The following is an 8594-nucleotide window of genomic DNA, read 5'->3' as shown; positions in this document are numbered from 1 at the left end:
TGCCGATGCGTGTCTCTGCCTGACCCTCTGAATGCCTCGAGTTCACCTCTCCCGCGTGCGCGCCTTTCCTTTCAGAAGAACCCAGCTGTGTCGCGCAATTTAATTCAAATGAGTGTTTTTGGCTTTTTTTTTCTCTTATATCCCGCTGGCATCGCAATTACGACGCCATCGGGCTAAAATTGAAAAAAAAAAAGAGCCAAAACCGCATTACCTTCTCTTGCCGTCACAAATTAACGTCACAAATTGACCCCTAATGTATTAGTGGTAGCTGAGCATTGTGGTATGTTTGACTTGGAGAGCACAAAGACTAGTGATGTTGTTGTTGATTATGCACTCTTGGCTATATCATCCTTTGACTTAGCTGATGATCAGTCATAGTTGGTTGTATCACATTTGCAGGATGAGTCTTTGACTGGGATTGGTTCTTTTTATCGGCATTATACTATAGGATATGTTCATCGGTTTGCTTTTGATCCATGTGTTGAGGAGTTGATGGCAAACAGGTTTGGCCTGGGCTCTCATTTTTGCTATCTATCGTGTAATGACTATTCACCATCAGCAGTGCATGGGTGTTATGGTTATGAGACAGTGACCAGTGATCTGCAGAGTTGTGTTAATTGCAGTAGGTGTGCAGTGCGTGGATTCTTTGTATTTGGTGCAGTTTCATGTGGGAGTATTCATCATTGTTGCAAAATTATATTGTACATTCCACATAGGCTAGTGGGATGTGTTGATGGTATTTACTATGTTGGCAGTTTGGGTTATCTACTCTACTTGTGTTCTAATATTTCGAGAGCTTGTTTCTCATGGGTTCCTGACTTTGGATTTTGGGTGAGTTGTATTCGCCAATTTGATTATGGATTCCTCTTGGTTAATTTTTAGAGGTTGTTGCAGGAGCCTATGTTGACTGACAGTAGTATAGTTCATGACTACATTTGGGATCCAGGTGGATTGATTGGGTTGTTTTTCGACCATTGCTTGGGGACAAGCAATTTTGGGAAGGGCGGACTGTAATGTCCCCTTTTTAGAATTCATAGCATGATGTTGTCATTAGCCTATTTCCCCATGATCCCGTAGGCTAACCAGGACATTAAAGGGGCTTAGAGGCCATTTGGCCTAGATAGTTTCAGTTGCAGGTCTTTTTGAGGGGTTTTGAGGCAACTTTGGGCATGCTTACTATTTATAGTAAGTTATCTTGGATATGGTCGGACATCCAGTGGCAGCGGTATGTTGATAGTAATTGTTTAAAATCGGCAAGAAGACTTGTTTATCATTGATAAGATTTGTTATGCATTGATAAAGCTATTTTATAAAGTTAAATTTAAATATTTAACTTTATTAATGCCTAGACTATAGTTTGTGGGAAATATTTAAATTAAAAGAGTCCCCTTTATTTTATAACACATTGGAGACATAAGTTACATAAAGGGAGTGATGTTTTATCCCACATTGAGAAAACGAAAGATTGAGCTCTTGTGAGAACACTATAAAAGAAAGGGAAGAGCTTCTTTTTAGTAGGCTTGGAAATATCAAAGAAATTGGGAAAAAAAATTGGAGATTATGTCTCAATAGTTTGAAGGACGAAATCCCTTCAAGCTGGAAATTTTGATGCCATTGAAAGATATGGTCTTGAGATTCAACAGGGTAGCAGTCTAAAAAAGTAGATACGAAAAAGCAGTCTGAAAAAGTGGAACCGAAAAATCAGGCCGAAAAAGTAGTCTGAAAAAGTGGAACCAAAAAAAGCAGGCCAAAAAAGTAGTCTGAAAAAGCAATTCGAAAAAGCAAATCAAAAAAGCAAAGCAGAAGGGGCAGCATTGAAGAAAATTGTGATGTGAATATTAGGATTTAACTGTGTGATTTTGAGTCAAACTCGATGACCCATGTTTCATGAGTAGTGATTCAACATGAATCCATCTCTCATGAGAATAAATGGAACACTTAGCACTCATTGGATCTAGGTGATGCTCACAGAGGTGAAGCACCGGGACTTCCCGGGAGGTCACCCATCCCAGTACTACTCCAGCCTGAGCGCGCTTAACTACGGAGTTTCCTCCACAGTTAAACCCAAAGCTTGCAACCCCATTTGCAAAACCTTCACCAAGTGTTGTGCCTTATGAACCATTCATTAGAAAGCCCCTTAAGCTCATCAATTGATAAGTAGGAGATGATTTCCACAGCTAGTCAAATTGTGATGTGAATATCAGGATTTAACTGTGTGATTTTGAGTCAAACTCGATGACCCATGTTTCATGAGTAGTGATTCAACATGAATCCATCTCTCATGAGAATAAATGGAACACTTAGCACTCATTGGATCTAGGTGATGCTCACAGAGGTGAAGCACCGGGACTTCCCGGGAGGTCACCCATCACTACTCATGAAACATGGGTCATCGAGTTTGACTCAAAATCACACAGTTAAATCCTGATATTCACATCACAATTTGACTAGCTGTGGAAATCATCTCCTACTTATCAATTGATGAGCTTAAGGGGCTTTCTAATGAATGGTTCATAAGGCACAACACTTGGTGAAGGTTTTGCAAATGGGGTTGCAAGCTTTGGGTTTAACTGTGGAGGAAACTCCGTAGTTAAGCGCGCTCAGGCTGGAGTAGTACTGGGATGGGTGACCTCTCGGGAAGTCCCGGTGCTTCACCTCTGTGAGCATCACCTAGATCCAATGAGTGCTAAGTGTTCCATTTATTCTCATGAGAGATGGATTCATGTTGAATCACTACTCATGAAACATGGGTCATCGAGTTTGACTCAAAATCACACAGTTAAATCCTGATATTCACATCACAATTTGACTAGCTGTGGAAATCATCTCCTACTTATCAATTGAAGAAAATTATTACAACCATCTACAACCAGGTTCCTTTATTAGTATTGTTTTTTTAGGCTGTTATAAGTTTCAACTGTAAGTGTGCATTGTACCAGCATTATCATTTTGTAATCCATGTAAATGCCAAGAGTCTTGGCCATATTTCATGAGCATTGTATTAGAAATTTCATTGCAAATTAAGAAGATAATAGTTGCTGGTGTCATTTAAGCAATTCAATATCATTATTTATCAGCTAGTTAGTTTGCACACCAACTATTTGTAAAAATGCCAGTTGGTTGTAGGTGTTCATTTCTCATGCTTAGATCATATATATGCACTGAATATTGTCAAAATTAGTAGCACACTCATGTTAGGCCATTGTGTAGTCCATTTGGAGTCTTCTAGCACAAGATTCTCATTGATGCAAATTGAAAAAGAGTCATTTAAAGCCAACTGAAATACTATATTAGTCATACGTCCCTTGCATGTGAATTGTTTGATGAAATTCCTTGAGCTTTCATCAGCATTTTTTTGAGAGCAGATTTGAGGACGGTTATTACACCTCATGAGTTCATCCTCCATATACCCATCCACATCAAAGAACCTCCATTTCACATAGGGTGTCTTGTAGGAGTGTGGAGCTCATGAATCTCCACTTGTATTTCTTGATAAGGTGCCAAAATTTCATTCACATCTCTCTTTCCTTCCTAGTCACTTTGTTTTCAATTTAGGCCTTGAAACCTTTTTGAGCCACAAATTTTCCTGTCTTTCAACTATACTTCCAATCTCATCCTTCAAGTCCTTCTTGTGCCTTCTTTTCCTCCTATGATATTCTTGTTGGTATTGTGTCTTCTTACCATTTGCAACATTTTTTTATATTTATAACAATTCTTTTTACTATTTTATAGGGCTTGTTGGGGGTTGAAATTTCTCAAGTTGATGATGCCATGTTTTCTACCATTAACGTTGGCCTTGACAGTTATGTGGTACCATAGTTTGCACACCTATCAATTTTACAATTTGAGTTGAACTCATGATGTGCCTTATTGATTCATCTTATGTTATATTTGTTTCTTCTTCAGGGTACTCCACATAGCTCGAGGTTTGGAGGAAAGGGAAGGAAATCAACAAGAACATTGAAACAAAAAAAAGTATTAAATAGAAGTCAAGTTAATATTTTGAAATTTATTATGAAAATGTATATACATATACTCAATATTGATGAATACGTTTCGAATTGCTTGTTAAATATATGTAGAAACAATTGAGTTTTATAGAGTTGATGAATGCACATGAGACTACAACAAAGTAGATGATTCAATCCTAGGACCAACGATTTGAAATATACACTACCTTGTTCATTTGAACTAAGCAACATTGCAACTTTTGGCATTAGGTGAGATAGGGATGCCAAATCCAAACAAAGTCGAATATCTAAAAACTGAGATAAGTTGTTGTAGGCCTAGACAATGCGATCATGTAGCACCTAATAGTTCGTCAATACCTCACATGAGATCGGAGAAATTCCCAATCAAAGATCATAGCTTGATGGTGCTTAGATACCCTTAGGGATGCTTCCATTCAGTGTGGCTGATACCATCTTAGGGACGTTGTGGCTAAAGTGAGATTGGTCCTATCCTAAACCCGACCAACCGGAGCTAACAGAGTAGGCAATTCCATCGAAGGGCATTCAATCCCAGCCTAAAGTTGACCAACTAGAGCTAACAGAGCATGCTCTATATTTTCATTACTTATATTATGTGCATTCATCATTTCAACTTGAGATGTTGCATTAAGGGCATTAGGTGACATAAGTGTATTTGTCATAATCATTTCAATTGGGGTATGTTAAATATTTTTGTTTGTCAAATTAGGTGTGTTTGTGACATCAATATCAATAGGTAGATTTTCATCACCCACTTTGGAGGCATTTGATGATGTACCTTCACGTAATCTTCTCATACACTCCCTTGTTTTTGCCTCTGATGCCTATCATTTTTCAATCATTCCTCTCTTTTTCTTTCCCATGATTATATATGCAACTTACCCTACAAACAATAACATAAATAAAATACAAAACTAAACAAATTTGCATGATTATTTTATGCTCAATCACAAGATACTAACATAAAATAAGATGTTGGCAGGTGAAAAATATCAAATTTAGCATTTCCAAGTACAAAAAACCTTAAACTTGCATACCTAGTATAGAAATACATGTGAAACAACATTAGAATATGGTGGACCACACTGAAACAACATAATAACTATTGAGATGTTTTTTTATTTATTTCAATAACCTGATCTCGAGTTTTGTAAAACATGATCAGGCTATGTATTACTACTACACAAAGGTAGATTGAAGGAGAGAGGGAGAGTCTAGGGGATATATATATATATATATATATATATATATAGAGAGAGAGAGAGAGAGAGAGAGAGAGAGAGAGAGAGAGAGAAGCATTAGGGGATATGATAGACACTTGTGTAGTATAATACATAACGTGATCTCTCTCTCTCTCTCTCTCTCTCTCTCACACACACACACACACACACACACACGATCTCTCTCAATCTACCCTTGTGTAGAAGTAATACATAACTTGATTAAGTTCTGAATGCAAAAAAATTGATTGGATTATTTGAATCCAAAAAACTCGATTGGGTTATGGCTTGGTGATAGCCTAGGGAAATGACCCAAAGGCTTGGGAGACTATTTTCCCTCCATTTTTTTCCTTTAGACATTTTTTCATCTTTTAAGATGAATTCTCATCTTTGTCTTCATCAGGTATGCTAATGGTGAAGTAGGTATTTCTAAAATCACCACCATAATCTTACATATCTTCTTAGCTTTCTAACCATATAATTTTTTCTATTTTTGGACAACATGAACATTGTAAACTTTAATTTTTTTAATAACATACTGAACCAGTTTCAAAATAAATTACATATTATTGTTCTATACTTGACCATATACACATTAAAAAAAAATGTTTCTATTTTCAATTATTTTGATGCAAGTTAGGCTCAGCACACGAATAGGTACCAAAATTTTAGGATGTAGTCTATTCAACAACTCATAAAAAATACTCATCATAAAATTACAAAAAAAAATACAACTTCTAGATATGACTTGTAACTATTATCTTACCAAAGGGATATGCAAAATACTCAATATAACTATGCCTTTTGTGTTGCACACAAAAAAACTATGTTATGTTTTTTTTTTTAAAATTAGGAAATTTATTTTTTTTGTGCAAGGTTTGACCCACCTAATCTTATTCATTTTGTAAAACTCTAGTAGTATAGAAAGTATATTCAAAGTATTGCAATTTGTATATTTTACACATCTTGTCATTTTTAGTGGGTTTTCTGGTATTTTCATCTATATAAGAGAAATTTTCATTACTTATATTATGTGCATTCATCATTTCAACTTGAGATGTTACATTAGGGGCATTAGGTGACGCAAGTGTATTTGTCATAATCATTTCAATTGGGGTAAGTTGAATATTTTTGTTTGTCAAATTAGGTGTGTTTGTGACATTAATATCAATAGATAGATTTTCATCACCTATTTTGGAGGCATTTGATGATGTACCTTCACATAATCTTCTCATACACTCCCTTGTTTTTGCCTTTGATGCCTCTCATTTTTCAATCGTTCCTCTCTTTTTCTTTCCCATGATTGTAGGTGCAAATTACCCTAGAAACAATAACATGAATAAAATACACAATAAAATACAAAACCAAACAAATTTGCATGATTATTTTATGCTCAATCACAAGATACCAACATAAAATAAGATGTTGGCAAGTGAAAAAAATCAAATTTAGCATTTCCAAGCACAAAAAACCTTATACTTGCATACTTGGTACAGAAATACATGTGAAACAATAGTAGAATATGGTGGACTACACTGAAACAACATAATAACAATTGAGATGTTTTTAATTTATAGTTTTCAATAACCTAATCTTGAGTTTTGTAAAACGTGATCAGGTTACTACTACACAAAGGTAGATTGAAGGAGAGAGGGAGAGATTGGGGGATATGATATAAAGAGCTAGAGAGAGAGAAGGGGATAGGAGAGAGAGAGAGAGAGAGAGAGAGAGAGAGAGAGAGAGAGAGAGAGAGAGAGATTAGGGGATAGGACAAAGCAAAAGAATGAGAGAGAGACAAGACTAGATGGAGAGAAGCATTAGGGGATATGATAGACACTTGTGTAGTATAATATATAACATGATCTCTCTCTCTCTCTCTCTCTCTCTCTCTCTCTCTCTCTCTCTCTCTACCCTTGTGTAGTAGTAATACATAACTCAATCGGGTTCTGAATGCAAAAAAATTGATTGGGTTATTTGAATCCAAAAAACTCGATCGGGTTATGCCTTGGTGATAGCTTAGGGAAATAACCCAAAGGCTTGGGAGGTCTTGTTTTCCCTCCATTTTTTTCTTTTAGACATTTTTTCATCTTCTAAGATGAATTCTCATCTTTGTCTTTATCAGGTATGCTAATAGTGAAGTGGGTATCTCTAAAATCACCACCATAATCTTACACGTCTTCTTAGCTTTCTAACCATATATTTTTTCTATTTTTGGACAACATTAACATTGTAAACTTTAATTACTTTTACCAATGCCTTGACATTCCTCAAAGGCATATGTCTACCATTTTTTTAATAACATACTTAACCAATTTCAAAATAAATTACATATTATTGTTCTACACTTGATTATATACACATTAAAAAAAAAAATTTCATTTTCAAATATTTTGATGCAAGTTAGGCTCAGCACACGAACGGGTACCAAAATTTTAGGATGTAGTTTGTTCAACAACTCATTAAAAAAATACTCATCATAAAATTCAAAAAAAACCCAACTTCTAGATATGACTCTTAACTATCATCCTACGAAAGGGATATGCAAAATACTAAATATAACTATGCCTTTTGTGCTGCACAAAAAAAAAAAACTATGTTATGTTTTTTTTTTAAATTAGGAACTATTTTTTGTGTATGCAGGGTTTGACCCACCTAATCTTATTCATTTTATAAAACTTTAGTAGTTTAGAAAGTAGATTCAAAGTATTAAGATTTATATATTTTACACATCTTGTCATTTTTAGTGGATGACCATCAAATGTCTTGTCCAAGTTCAGGCTTACCTGATTTCAGAAAAAAGGTGTTTAATAATACCCCCTTTTTGTACACCATCTTGGTGCACTCACACCTATGTTGGATTTTGCCTTAGTGACCTCATTCATGGAAACATAGTTTCCAAAGATGCTTCCAATCCAATAGAAGATATGTTCATCCTAAAATTTGAGTGGGAGACCTGGCAAATAATCCCACATGGGGTTTGTTTCAACTTAGATAAACTACAAGGTCAAAGCCCTCGTTCCATTGACATAAGGAAATGAGATGTTTCCCATAAGTCCATGAACTCGAGATAGTAGAGTTAATATCCACCGCTACCATAAATTTAAATAGAAATAAGGCCTCAAGCATTGCATTAGTTGCAACACTTCCTTTGAGCTTCCATCCATGAGAAACCCACTTTGACCATATTAATGGTTGGTTGGAAGAAGAAGAAGCATACAATCAAAGTGTTGCTCGTCAAAGAGATGATGCCATCAACCACAACATTAGGAAATCTAATAGTCATTCCCTCTCTTTTTTTGCATACTTAAGTACCGCCTAGGTAGCAACCTCCCTCTAGTAGTCACATACCAAGATTTGTTTCCACTTGTTAGACTGAGCACCACTT

The sequence above is a fragment of the Cupressus sempervirens genome, chromosome 7, assembly GCF_028749045.1.
Source record: "Cupressus sempervirens isolate cs-2001-9-10 chromosome 7, ASM2874904v1, whole genome shotgun sequence".
Classification (NCBI taxonomy): Eukaryota; Viridiplantae; Streptophyta; class Pinopsida; order Cupressales; family Cupressaceae; genus Cupressus; species Cupressus sempervirens.
This window is presented reverse-complemented; position numbering follows the sequence as displayed.